Source organism: Rattus norvegicus, chromosome 2, assembly GCF_021556685.1.
Source record: "Rattus norvegicus strain SHRSP/BbbUtx chromosome 2, alternate assembly SHRSP_T2T, whole genome shotgun sequence".
In the NCBI taxonomy this organism is placed as follows: Eukaryota; Metazoa; Chordata; class Mammalia; order Rodentia; family Muridae; genus Rattus; species Rattus norvegicus.
In genome coordinates this window covers 51,502,661-51,517,871 of record NC_141535.1, presented here as the reverse complement: position 1 = coordinate 51,517,871, position 15,211 = coordinate 51,502,661, and the positions used below count along the sequence as shown (strand labels likewise).

The following is a 15,211-nucleotide window of genomic DNA, read 5'->3' as shown; positions in this document are numbered from 1 at the left end:
TTTTATAGTAAGATCTGATGATTTTTTGAATTTCCTCTGAATCTGTAGTTATGTCTCCCTTTTCATTTCTGATTTTGTTAATTTGGATGCACTCTCTGTGTCCTCTCGTTAGTCTGGCTAAGGGTTTATCTATCTTGTTGATTTTCTCAAAGAACCAACTTTTGGTTCTGTTGATTCTTTCTATGGTCCTTTTTGTTTCTACTTGGTTGATTTCAGCTCTGAGTTTGATTATTTCCTGCTTTCTACTCCTCCTGTGTGTATTTGTGCCTTGCTATAGTTTTAAGCTAATTTTTATGATTCAGACAGAGAATCTTCCGGTCATTTTACTGCTCTCTCTTCCTTAAGACCTTTTAATATTTTTTTGTTGCTCTCAGGGTCAAGTTCAGTCTCTTTGCATCTACATAGTTTTCTTATTAACATGGTTCTCGGCCTCCAATTTGTACATTCATTAGTGTTTCTTCCCCAAAGGAACTCAGACATTCTTACTTCGCTCTTTTCTGTTTCGTCATCTCTAACGTTCTTTGACTACATATTTTACTATCCAAGGTATTCTTTAGTTTACTTCTCAAATATTACTACACTAAACATTATCACTGTTCCTCTGCAGCACGTACAATATATTTTCTCTACACTTAGGAAGAATGCTGTGTGGGTGTCTTAGTTATGCTCAGAGCTCCTAAAATTTTTGTGAAAGGTCAGTCACGAAATGTATATATTTCCCAGATTCACTGAAGGGGAGCCAGTACTCTTATACATCAACTGAAAAGTAGAATTGAAGATTGTGTTGCTTGTCATATTTCAGTAAAAAAAAATGGTATCAGTAATCGTGGGAGATGGGCTTATTTTCCAATGTAGACTGACAGCTGGGTTAGTGTTTAAGTGGTACTGGTTATCAGTGCTTCTTATACTATGGATATGTTTTAAAAAGGACTTTTTAAAGTTTTAAAATTTGTTGTAATGGATTGTGTTTCTGGCAATCCATCTGTATACAATGTCTTCTCACTACTCAACCTAATAAAATCAAATGGTATCAGTAATTTTAAAACATAATTTATATTTTCATTTTTGTACAAACTTTCACAGCAGATACAAATAATAACACATTACCTTAAATGTAACAAAATTTAAAGCACATTGCACACAATGAATTTATTTTCCTTGTTTAATTCATCTAAATATCTCTCTTTAATTTATAAACCATCTATCTTGTTCATTATCAAGAATATTTTAATATAATATTATCTATACAGTTACCAAATTTATAATATCTGATTTAATCCTGCCATGAAAAAGAAAGAAAGACATCTATGTGTATAAAACACTAGGCTCTGAGCTAACCAGTTTGCCAAATATTATTTCTAAAGGATTTGAAGGAAGATAGTATTCATTTTTAAGACATATGTTCAATTATTCCTACCAGGGACATTTTAATCTCTGTGATAAAAGAATTTATGGTTATTTAGAAGCTAAGCAACAAGGTCATTACAGAGTAAGTTACATAGTGAAGACATAAACGTTTTTCTGATATTGCCTCCCAATATAGTGAATGGGAGGAAAACAATCAATGTAAAAACGCCAATCTTAAAAAGCATGGTTATAAAGTAAGCCCAAAGACTATACTTTCAGGGATCATTTCTATAGTTCGTTACTAGAGAAGTTTCTCTGACTGTGTAGATAAAGTAAGCCCATTTGCAGTTAAATCAGACTTTTTTTGTTAACTTTCTTTTCATTTACCTTTAGTGTAAATATGAAGTGACACACAGGGTCTTCTGCAGGTAAGTACGTCTCTCAAGCCTGAAGAAATTGGGTTTGTCCTGTTGGTAAATAGTAAGTACCTACGTCCTCCATAGAATTAGGAATCTTACAGCAGAGTGTGTAGATCAGATATTTGCAGGAAATGTTACAATGGAAAAATCTAATTTTTTTTTCTGGAATGATCTCAGGCTGATGCTTGCCCTCTTGTTTGCAGACACTGGATTTCCATTCAGATACTCACTGTGAAATGTTCTTTTTTATATTAATATGTATATAAAACTGTTTGCCCAATGTGCAGAATTTGTTTATCTGTCATTATTATTGTGGTATTTTTGTTTGAAAAAGACAGACTGAGAATTGTTAAGAAAGCATGTATCATATTATATTTATAATCAAGTAACAACAAAATATGAATGAGAAATGAACTTATCAGAAAGAAATGCCTAATAATGAAAGTAATTTTTAAGTATATACACTGTTGTTACAAAATTCAATAGCTTCTGTTCTTTAATTATAAAAATTAGTGTTTTTAAGTTAAAACGGTTAAAAATGTTTTTGAAAGAGATAATAAAGTTGGAATTGGTAAGCTTTTATGAAATTACTTGTAACTTAACAAGTTTCATCATATACTTTAATTATTCTGCTTTCAAAACAATATTCCAACTGTGCCTGGCTATTGGCATATACCTTTATTCCCACGATCTTCAGCAAAGCATTGCCTGGGCTATATAATAACATACTGTTTCAAAATAAATTGTGTCCTAGCACATTCTTATTTTGAATGCTAAAAGAAAACCAATGTGAGTACATGCTAATATAATATCATCAACACAGGTCTGGTTAGAAAACAAGATATATACAGACTGCTTTATAGCACTTCTGAACTTTTAAAATTCAATGAATATATAAGAAATACTGTAAGTACAGTCAGGTTTGTAAATAATAGCATCTACACAGATATTTCTTGATGTTCAGAGTTTTAAAAATTACTTCTCCTGAGCAGCTTAATGTTCACCATAATCATGGATGTGTCTTCTTTTCATTCATTTGTATATTCTTAGTTTGAAAGAGACAGTAGTGTGTTTTGTTTTACTTTAATGGCTGGGGTTGATCTATGCCCATGCTGTCTACAAAAACCAAAAGACACTTAAAATATGATCAAGTGTGACACTATAAAGTACACCCACACACATATCTTCCTGGTGCCTCTGACATTCTGCATACATAAAAATTTTTTGCTCTTTTCATTTCATTCTATGGACATTTTCATATTTTTCTTTTAAGGAAAACAAAATTTTTAGTACAATATATTCTGATGACAGTATCCTTCTTCTTCTAACTCCCCAAATCACAGCTCCTCTTTCCATCTAAATCTATAAATCTATACCATTTTTGTCTCTGCCCCGAAAACAAATACAGAGCTAAATAATAATAGAATAAAAACAACAACAATAAAAAAAACAGTAGAAAAAGAGCCAAAGGAAAACTTCAGAAATACTTCTAGAGGTAGAGACACAGGAATCCCATAAAAACACAAAACTGGAAACCATACAGTCTCATAAGGCTTTGCAGTTTGTCAGCAGCAGCAGAGAAGAAACGAATTCTTGTTGCTTGTGGAACGGTACTATGGGCTAAGTAAAATACATAAAACTATTAGGACAAAAAGTTGTATAATGCACAGATAGTCTGAAAGAAGGAAAAAAGTGCTGAGCACAACAAGAGAGCTCCGTTAGTGAACTAACTTAATACTGTATAATTAATACAAAATAATTTATTTTAATGTCTTTGTATAAATACATATGTTTTGGAGTCATTTTTGTTGTCTAACATTCATTGATATAATAATGCAGAAAAAAACAAAATTTAAACAAAGGAAAGAAGGTACTATATACAGATGTCAGGTGATATTCTATATGGGCATAGATGTGCAAATGAGTATTTTTGAAACCTATCGATGTTTTAAAATTTTTTTCATTAGATATATTTCTTTATTTACATTTCAAATGTTATTCCCTTTCCTGGTTTTCTGTCCATAAGCCTGCATCCCTATCCCCTCTCCCATACAGGTGTTCCCCCTCCCCACCTCCCTTACCCCCCTGACATTCCCCTGCACTGGGGGTTCAACCTTGGCAGGACCAAGGGCTTCCCCTTCCACTGGTGCCCCAACAAGGCTATTCTCTGCTACATAAGCAGTTTGAGTCCTGGGTCAGTCCATGTATAGTCTTTCAGTAGGGGTTCAGTCCCTGGAAGCTGTGGTTGGTTGGCATTGTTGTTCTTATGGGGTTGCAAGTCCCTTCAACTCTTTCAATCCTTCCTCTAATTCCCCTAAACGGGGTCCTGTTTTCAGTTCAGTGATTTGCTGCTAGCATTGACCTCTGTATTGGACATGCTCTGGATGTGTCTCTCAGGAGAGGTCTATATTGGTCTTGGGCAATGATAATAGTAAGTGCAATATTTCTGTAATGATTTAAAGCTTCCAAAGAGCATTTGGTCTTCTGAGTACTTTATTAGAGTCTCATGGTTTTTTATGAGTCTTCATGAAGATCCTGAGAAGTGCCTGATGCACATTGCATAAGTCAGAAGTCACTTTATTGTGCCCAGAACCCTTGTCCAGTGTTCACATTTATGTGTGTTAACTGCTGCATAATGGTGATGCAGACAGTGAAAACCAGCTGCTACTGGCATTAATATTTCTTAAAGATTTCTAGATGCATTAACTATTCAGCTCAGCCTGAGAATAAAAGTAATGACTTCAGGAATCTGGCATATAAAATAATGGGACAGACAAGGACTTAAAGAAAATATCAAATCCTACTGTGTACCAGAATATAGTTAAACTATGTGTGTAATCTGGTAGTTTCACTTCTCCAGGCAGACTCTAACTGGGAGCTAGAGTGGTCATGCAGAGGCCAGGAACTTGCATTTCAGATTCATAGAAGACTTAATATGTATAACAAATATTTCAAATTGTATGCGTGGGCTTTGTGAAGTGTTAGCCTTCACAAAAGTGAAGAAGCAAAAGTGGACAGTCATAGATCGAGAAAAGTGTTAAAGCCAACAATTAAGTCAGAGAGACGTAAGATTTCTTCCAAAGGATCTAAGAGTTCAAGAGAGTTATGCACATTCTCGTTTGCCTTCAAATTAATTTTCTGTCTTCCTTCCAACATACTTGAGACTTTGTGCTGGGAATTGTTAGTAGGAACAAATATGGTCATTGAAAAATGACTTTGGAACCTTGGCAATATTTGAGGAACTAAAGTATATCTCAAGGTAGAGGTGGAGAATAACCCCATTATCCATGGCTCCCTTTTGGATGTCCAAGAGAAGAAGTTTGGAGAAAAAGATGCAACTTTGAATTTTGCATCTTTCCTCCTTTAATTTTATGCCTTAGAGAAGTAACTTGACTCTCTCTGTCTTCTGTCCCTTCGTGTCATAAAGTGGTCTGACAAGCTACAGAGAAGGCACTGAAGAATGAAGTATGATCTTGCATATAGCAGTGCTAAATGAATGTCAGTCCTGGGTTATGATCACTTGAATATGAAATAATTTACTGCAAAGGCACAAACCCAGATGCATATGCAATATGTGAAGGACGACCAACAGACAAGAGATAAAAGTGTTGATAAATATGTTATAATTTTAAAGTAAAATAGATGTGAAAATATTGCTTTGTGTTCTCTGGAGATCCCAATTGGAGAGGTCTGCAATCCACAGTGGGCATTTCTATCAGCACGACCCTTTGTTCTCCTGGTACAGTAAATGAAGCTTACTGAGCATATTTCAAATTGTTATAAGCAATTCATCCCAATCTTTGGAAGCGACATTCTTTAGGCTAACTCTAGGAGGCATTTCTGAATTATTCCCAGTGCTGAGTTACCTTTCTGAATGTTTTAAGTTAATTTCTTATTCCCTATGCTCTTAAAGGTGAAGTTTCGTGGTTTCCCCACTCTTTTCTCCTGCCTTTTGCTGCAGGCATTTCTTTAGCTCCTTTGTGAGCTGATCTCTTTTCGTTCCTTTCTTTACTTTTCCTGTAACTTTCCAATTACTTTGGGGGCCTTTTTTTGTGCAGACTCACCTGCAGCCTATTCTTTATAGGCTCAGTAATTAAGAGTGCTTGCAAAAACGAGCCTTTAGCACAGTTGTTGGTTCTTGGTAAAGCCAATTAAAAATGTTACATATTTGAAGAGACAAAAATATGCAAACACTTCTTGTAACTACATGTTGACACCTCTTCCTGTGACTCACGGGAATTTTAATTTAGTTATGACTCTGTTCGTACTATCAGGTGGTCATGTGATGGGGTGTCACGAAGTATACATAATGACACAGCCATTTATAGTTGTAGCGCCAAAGCTGGGAGGAATAAGATCACTCAAGAGGGTGGTATAGAAAGACGGCATTGAGTTTGAGGAATAATTATTGGCATAAGTAATTAAGGTCATTATTATAGAATACAAATGGTCAGGTTATTCTAAGAGACATGGTCTCTTTGTACTATGTCCCCAGCCAGCAGTACCCATTAATGAATTATGTGCATAAAGATGACCCAGAAGACACTTTAAGTGTCTTTTGGATCACGTCAGTGAGATTAACATATATTTAGTGTAAAAGAGACATGGAGAGCTTGAGGGCACCATGGAGATAATTGTTTCCAATCCTCTCATTTCACAGATGAGAAGAAGCCCAGAGTGGCGAATTCATTTTCACAGGTTTTACATCTAGTTAGTAAATGTCAGGGATAAAGCCAGTTCTCTGAATTCTTAATGAACAGTCTTTCCATTATCACCGATGCCGGCCTACTGTTTGGTATTGTTTATTACTCTTTTGTATTTACCAATCCTTGGGGCATGAATCTGTATTTCTCTTAACTATAGTAATTTATAAGCCAGGGAAATCATTTTTTGACATTTCTGGTTAAAGAGGCACTGTGGCTAGAAAGAGAACTTTTCGTTCTGGACACAGAAGTATACTCACTCCATCTGAGACTGAAGCTGGGTTTGGAGCCTGGCAACTCAGAACACATTCTCAAGCCTTCACGGGGAAGTTAAACACACTTCTCACAATGTGGACTAGGAGACAGTTCTCTGTGCATCTAACCACGAATCCATCCATGCTTGAAAAAAAAAGCGTGGTTTTCCTCTTCCTCCTCTTCCTCCTCCTCTTCCTTCTCTCACCTCTCTTTAATGCAATCATTCTTTTCACCTGAAACATTATCTTCTCACAATGCCTCTTTTTCACTAATATATGTTAATCTTACTGACATATAGAGTAATCCTTAGGCTGAGTTTTGGTTTTGTCTCTTTCTATTGAAATAATATTAAAGGCATAAAAGATAAGGATTTCATTAAAGTTTTGCAAGCTGATACAGAAATGAGTAAACTTATATAACCAAAATTAATTCAATCTATTGATTCATTCCTTGATTGTCATAAAAGTCTCATAATATATTTGTATTATGTTGGCTGTTACAACATGGATGTTGAATGCCCCCACAATAAGATAACTTAAGTCTTGCACCCCACAAATGGAAATATAAGGAGGTTGGAGAGCCTTGAAGATGTGGGCCCTGATAGGAGATTTTTAGCCACTTCAGCCTTACTCTGGAAGTGTGTAGTTGAATGTTTAGATTTTCTCTTTTGCTTCCTGGCTAGAGGATCTTCGCTGTTGCCTTCCCTTTTTATTCTTTATTTTTAATACACATGTGACAGTGATTTGTTATCTCATCAAGGGCCTAAAAGTAAAGGGTTTGACTGTTCAAGACTCAGAACTTCTAAAACCAGAATTGCCATGAGCCAAATACATTTTTATATGTATACATTAAAAGTTTTAAGGGCTTCTTATGGTGACAAAAAGCAGACTAACAGAGTAACCATGCTTTATAAGCAATTTTTTAAATTTTTATATTCAGACAATTTCCTGGCGTAAGTGGGTAAGGGAGCCTGCTGCTTGCATAAAGTAAAATTAGTTCCTTAATGCCATTTAAGACTAGAACATTATTAAATGTTATTTCTGTATCCAGAGAAGCGGCAGAGAACATGAAAGTGCTGTGAATACAATCACTATTAAGTGTCAATATTTGCCTCTAGCAGAGCATTGTTATAAAATCATAAAGTGCTATCCTAGAGAGCAAGGATTAATTTTTTCATATTAATTCATATAGTGATTTCAATAATGATGATAATATTAGTACTGACATAAACGGAAACAGTTTTTGTTAAGGTATTTTAATAAACTGTATGCCCTATATGCCCTGATGCTTTTGAAATTAAAATGTTTTTTCAGAAAATTTCTAGAAGTCCTCAGAATTAATAGAAACTTGGAATGCAAGAGAAACCAAGCAAAGATCCTCCTCTCCCCAGGTAAAATCAATGTGTTCTATTGTTAGACGTGAATAAAACTATTCTCAGAGACTGCTTGACTGCTCTCCACCCTCCGTGGAGAATAGGGAGCAGGGATCAGTGCCATTAGCCTGATGTCAAAGAGTGTCCACTAGCAACTGCAACAACAGATTGAAAAAACTATGCTAATAATATTTCTAAGTATACAACTAATTATTCAACCTTAAATATTCTGCCAGTCTGTTAATACAACTATGTTCTGATAACTTTGGTATACCTCATGGTTTTTAACTCTCCTTTGTAGTAATTAAAGTTTTACACTAATTTCCTAAAATAATCAATATCTTAATTTTAAAGCATAAGTACATGCTTCAAAATTTTAACTGTTTTTAAAATCTGCAACTAGGTACAATTATATGATACACTATAAACACTAATCATATTTATCCATTTTAAAGTAACATGGGATATTTCTAGATAATATAAGACCACTAAATATTTTCACCAATATTTTCATAGCAAAACATACAAGATCGTTCTGTTTTATTTATAAATACATGTAGTATTTCCAAGCTGTTCAGTTAATGATAGTAAAGAATTTACACTTCTGAGAAAACCACAAGAGCTTACTATAGAAAACACAGGAAATTTATTATAACTATTTTCTAAAGCTGAAAATGCTTTGTGGCCTGGAAAAAAATTATAATCCACTTAAGCCTCAATTTCTCCACCTTTAGAATTTGTAAACTAATTCTTTTAGTGTTAGTATTTGCTGGAGGAAATCCTGAAATTCTGTGAAGTATCATGCACTTAAAAACCTCCATGTAATGCTAATGTTTTCTATTCAAGAATATGAAATACATGTGTGAAGATCTGCAGGAGATCTAATACAACAGGCATGTGCTACGATGCCTCTGTTACAGCAGATGCAATCAAAAGCAATGTGAAGCCTGGGTTTGCTATTTGGTGCCAAAATGACCCATAATTCCAACATTCTAAAGTGAGAAAACAGAGCTCCAAGCTTCTATGTTACATTGGCAAAACTGAAGATAAATATTGCTTATGTCAGACACACTCACCTATATTATGTTCATTTATCTAGTATTTTGGCTTGCCGAATATAGAGATTAAATATGGAAGAATTTGTCCATCCTGCTCATTAAATATTTGACCTTTTCAGCATCAAAATAGTTTGCACATATAGAAAACATTGGGATAATAATTCTACCTTTCCAGATAGGATGCTAGATTATTTGTTTTGAAATGATAATAAAAATCATGTGATTCCCAAAAACTCCTGAAGATGAAGCCCTTTGGCCCTCTAGACATTTTAAGCACACTTGCCTGGAACATAAGACAGGTTTTTCACATGATTGCTGCTCAGTTTGCTAATTTCATATGTGTGGAATATGATTTGATATCTCTTGATCTCTGGATTTTAATACTTAAACTGTGACTTGAGAAAGATGCAATCTTCTTTCTTTTGTTGTCTAAGCTAGAGTTATCCATCTTGCTCCTCACAGTATTCTTGGGAACTATTTTGTTACTATGTATTGGTGATTTATTGGTGGGCCCACTTTATTATGCCCACCTTGTAATGACTTGTTTTGTGGCAATATAGTTTGCTGCAAAAAGTAAAGAGAATACGAGAGAAAAAAATTATCTAAACAGAAGTCATGAATTACTGGATTAAAAAGCTCTGAAAATTTTTACACTAAAAACACATTTGTTTTAATGTGATTTGAACAGCACTAATCATCAGATGGGTAGCTTAACACTTCAAATGCATATAACTTCTTTCCTAAAATTCTTCCTTTTACATTTTTGATTCTTTAGAATTGTGTAGGTTTAGATTTTTTTTTTTTTTTGAGCTGGGGACCGAACCCAGGGCCTTGCGCTTCCTAGGCAAGCGCTCTAACACTGAGCTAAATCCCCAACCCCGTAGGTTTAGATTTTAGGCAGCATGTGAACTAGAGCTAAAGTTTAAATGATTTTATAATATTTTATATGATATGATATGGTATTTCATGTGATATTGTTCAGAATTCTAATACAAATGATTTTCATGGTAATTACACACATATTTCATCAATCTCATGAAGTTTACAACTAAGGATTCTGAATTACCTGTAAGAGCGAGAAATACCCATTTGTGTACTAGTTTTATGAAATATGTGTTTTCTCTAACATATTTGTATAAGACAGGAATAATGGGCAATCCCTCACCAGGAATTACTTGTTATATCAAGGAAAACTGTCAGAGAGTCAGGGACTTAACATGACTTCCTTCCTTCTAAACCAAGTTAACTGGAGTTGGAGAGACAACTCATTACCTGAGGTCAGATTCCATGCACCCACAGGTAAATCTGGACATTGTAATGAGTGCCTATCGTCCTAATGTGGAAGTCAGAGTGAAGATAAACTTGGGGATCCATTTCTTAAAAAAAAAAAAGGTGTACTGAAAATGTTTGAGAAAGTGTCTCTGTCCTTCCTTGTCTGCTAAAGGCATCTTCTATTGGTTAAAATAAAAAGTTTACGGCCTATATCAAAATGTAGGGTAGAAGGTTGGACATCTGACAGACAGACAGGAACTCTGGTACAGAATATTGCCACCCAGACTTGGAGGAAATCAAACTTATGAAACTGAGAAGCAGCAACCAGCCCTATGGCAGACACGAGATAGTGCATGGGGTTACTATAAGTTAAATGCTAATTAGGGATCAAGCCTAACATAAGGCCTAGGCATAAATGAATAATACATCTACATGGTCTAATTCTGAAGCTGGGATGGGCTCAGAAAAGCTCAAGCAGTCACATAAGGTGGATAATCATAGAGGAAGACCTTTGCCTCCACATATGGGCATCACATCTACACGTACCTGTGGACATACACATGCCTGTCACACATATGCCAACTAACATACTTTAATATACTGAAACCCAGTGTCAATTTCCTTCAAGTTTATGGTAAGTTTTCTGATATTCAAAGATTTGCCAGATTTTTCTCATAGTGCTTGGACTGAATCCTGCACAAGCCAGACAAGTGCTGTAACACCAAGCTATGTTGCAATATCCCACCTTCTTAAAATATATTTCTACTGTTATTGACAGTCCGTTTTTGTTAAATACTTAAAAACATTGTGTAGAAAATATCTGGATAATCTAAGTGCTCATGAAATCAAATCACAAGAACTTAGGATAAGCCGGAAAACAACGCGACAGAATGATCATATCCTGCTTGCACTCCAAGAGACTAATTAGGTGTGCCTATATCCTTTGCAGGGTCCAGCCATGAAGTGATACCCCAGCATGATCTTTCCACTCCTAGGACTAACTTATCTCGACAAGCTGCTTGTTGCTCAAGGGGATTCCCAATGTAGTAAAATAATTTTACACTTTGATCAGAATTTATAGGGACACAGATGAGGACTAGCCTCTACAAACAGACGCCTCTCTATGCCAGTTGAATGGGGTGTGACTATTCTTCAAGGCATCTTGGCATAACAATGGCATCTTTTACTGGTAAAGTTTCCTCTTTACCACAGTTAAAATTGTCTTTTGCTAGGAACTTTAATCTCCCTCATTGCTTCTTTTTCTGTGTTTCGCCACTGCATTGCTGTCTGTGTTTCAACCTTTAAGAGTTTTGCTATTATCTTAGGAGGTAGAGCTCTGAGCTAGAAGTCACTAATCTAGCAATCTGAATCCAAAGCATGTGAAGTGTTTCTGAAAAGTAATGTTTAAATGATTCATTGACTTCTAGGGTCCTCTCTAAATATCACTAAAGAAAACCCTATAATACTGGAGTTGACTGTTACTTTTATTAAGTATGCCAACTTAAGAATTTTAAAAGAGCTTTGCACACAGTTATTTAAGCGACCTTTCAAATATTTCTTCCATTAATTGTAGTATTAACTTAGAATAATCTTTGAAAGTATGCTACTTGAAAAAAATCTTCATGAATTTAGGATATTTTATGATGTAATTATCTGAAAATGCAGCATTTAAGTAAAATAATAGTATATTTAAATAAAAATGAAAACACCATAAATTAGTTTGGCTTATAGATTTTATTTATCTACCATAACCTTATTTGTGCTTTAAAGTTTTGACAGGAAATATAACCATTTTTTTAAAATAGTATTTTTCTCACTTCACATACTCTTGAGAGAAATTTCTGATTGAAAAAAGTTAATTATAATATTATTTATGAACCATAAATTATAGTTTAGTTTTACACAAACTTTCACTGAAAATGAAAGGAAAAATCGGTGTTTGGCCTTTAGAATAAATGGTTATATCATAACTGAAAAGTTATGCTAAGTAAAGTAATTCTTTGTATACATACAAATATTTTATATTTGAGATCCATATAACAGTTTTAATGACAGTGATATCTGTGTTCATGAAAATACATTCCTCTAATAATGTATGGATCATTTCCAGGTTCTGGTAGAAGTGCACTTGAGGCACCGAGATAATGTGATTTGAATACAGCTCTACTCTATTCTTCTTTGCATCATGCCTCTTACCGTTCCCATGTTCCATTTCCTTATACTGTGAGGGCATCTGAAAATTTAATGGTTACCCTCTTCTTACTGGGTGAAGCACAAGTGGCCTGAGATCTCACATGGACTCAGTGATTCACACAGTGCAGGGATTCCCAAGGAAAACCCAAGCATTTTGCTGCCTCTCAGTGTTGGTTTTATATCTCCGGCAGAGGATACTATTCTCTTACTTTAATCTTGTTCTCTAACATCTTCCCTGTGGAAAGAATTATTGGCAGGTCACAGAATTGTCAACTCCTCAGCCAGTTTCAGGAGAATGACTACATTCTCCTATATTTTTGGTTGTGACCCTAGCCTTTACCACCTGAGCCATCTCTCCAGCCCAACAGCACTACATTCTCATTGTTGGAGTGGGAAGAGAAATGACGTGTGTGTCCTGTTCTCTTTCCATTATCATGATCTGGAGGAGAGACATGCATGTGGCACTGATTCAAACATCCAGATAAGAAAGCAGGTTAGTAGAGTCTGGGATCTTGTGAAAAATACGAGACTATAAGTCACACCCCAAACTTAATTTGGGACAGAAATTTATGGTCTGACCCAAGAATACTTATTTTCAAGAACTCAGTAAATATAACACAAAACAAAAATATGGAAAGCATCCCTGCTAGAGTTCCACACTGACCTGGCTTCTGAGCCACAAGGTTTGTTTCTGAAGACACTGGGTTCAGTCATATCTTGTATAAAGTTAGCATTTGCCCAGCATAGGTTCCCCCATCCACAAACATCCTGCAAGAGTCTGTAGATATTCCTTCCTTATGTAATATTTATGCCAATTAACACTGTACTCTTACTAGAGTTAGTTCAAATGAAACTTAACACCAAAGAACAAGAGGCCATTTTTACTTTTTTAAAAAATATTTCTGCATGATAGTGACGCTTGCTAAAAATGCCAAGGTAATTCTATTATTGTCACTTTTGCAATCTATATACGGAACAGACACTGCATGTTTAGCTCAGTGAGGTCGACATAGTCCCTCTCAGCCTAACTGTGTCATTCTGTACTTTGCATGTCACCTTTGTCTGGGATTCACTCAGACTTTGCTTGATGTTCTCGAACAGTCATTTTCATACTGGTGTTCTCTGTGTAGGGCTCAGTGCAATGTCTTCTCTTTATTTACCCTTCACATATCTTAAATAAAATTTCTTCTTTTTTCACCCCATTATATTGAACATAAATAATACACAAAAATATTACAATGTCTTGTCCTGCTGCTACATTCCATTTATTGCACTTAAAATTAAGGGTCTTCATGACATGGAGTTTCCTGAGTCTTGTTACTAGTGGTTTTGCTTTCCTTTTTTTATTGGATTTTTTTATTTACATTCAAATGTTATTCCCTTTCCCGGTTTCCTGGCCATAAGCCCCCTATCCAATGGCCCTCCTCATTCTTCTATAAGGGTGACCCTTTCTTCCTGCCTCCCTCCCCTGACATTCCCCTATATTGGGGGTCCAGCCTCAGCAGGACCAACGGCATCTCCTCCCATTGGGGCCTAACATGGCCCATCCTCAGCTACATATGCAGCTCGAGCCATAGGTCTGTTCATGTGTAAACTTTGGGTAGTAGTTTAGTCCCTGGGAGCTTTGGTTGGTTGGTATTGTTCCTATGGCATTGCAAGCCCCTCACAAGAAAGCTGTTATCAGGCGAATGTCAGCATGCACTTCTTAGTTTCATCAATATTGTTTCGGTTTGGTGGCTGGAGATACACACACACACACACACACACACACACACACACACACACACACACACATGCTGGATCACCAGGTGAGGAAAGCTCTGAATGGCCATTCCATCAGTCTCTGCTCCAAACTTTTCATCCCTACCTCCTCCTATGAATATTTTCATATTTTCATATTTTTATTCCTCCTTTTAAGAAAGACTGAAGCATCCAAACTTGGTCATCCTTCTTCTTGAGCTTCATGTGGTCTGTAGATTGTATCTTGGGTAATTAGGGCTTTTGGGCTAATATCCACTTATCAGTGAGGACATACCATGCATGTTTTCTTGTGATTGGGTTACCTCACTCAGGATGATTTTTCCTAGTTACATCCATTTGCCTATAAATTTCACAAAGTCATTGTTTTTGATAGCTGTGTAGTAAGTATTCCATTGTGTAGATGTACCACATTTTCTGTATCCATTCCACTGTTGAAGGACATCTGGGTTCTTTCCAGCTTCTGGCTATTATAATTAAGCCTGTTATGAACATAGTGGAGCATGCATCCTTCTTTTGTGTTGGAAATCATTTGGGCATATACCCAGGAGTGGTATAGGTGGGTCCTCAGGTAGTAGTATATCCAATTTTCTGAGGAACCTCCAGACTGATTTCCAGAATGGTTGTACCAGCTTGTATCCCACCAACAATGGAGGAGTGTTCCTCTTTCTCCACATCCTCGCCAGCATCTGCTGTCACCTGAGTTTTTGATCTTAGTCATTCTCACTGGTGTGAGGTGAAATCTCAGGGTTGTTTTGATTTGCATTTCCCTGATGACTAAGGATGTTGAACATTTCTTTAGGTACTTCTCAGCTATTTGATATTCCTCAGCTG

The 15,211-nt window shown here is 35.7% G+C and overlaps 1 protein-coding gene and 1 pseudogene across 1 annotated transcript in view; one reads left to right on the top strand and one right to left on the bottom strand.

Moving 5' to 3' along the window:
- Positions 1–15,211, bottom strand: part of Hcn1 (hyperpolarization-activated cyclic nucleotide-gated potassium channel 1) — a 398,847-nt gene that overhangs the window by 81,190 nt on the left and 302,446 nt on the right.
- LOC120101123 (small nucleolar RNA U3) lies at positions 1,611–1,778 on the top strand (annotated as a pseudogene).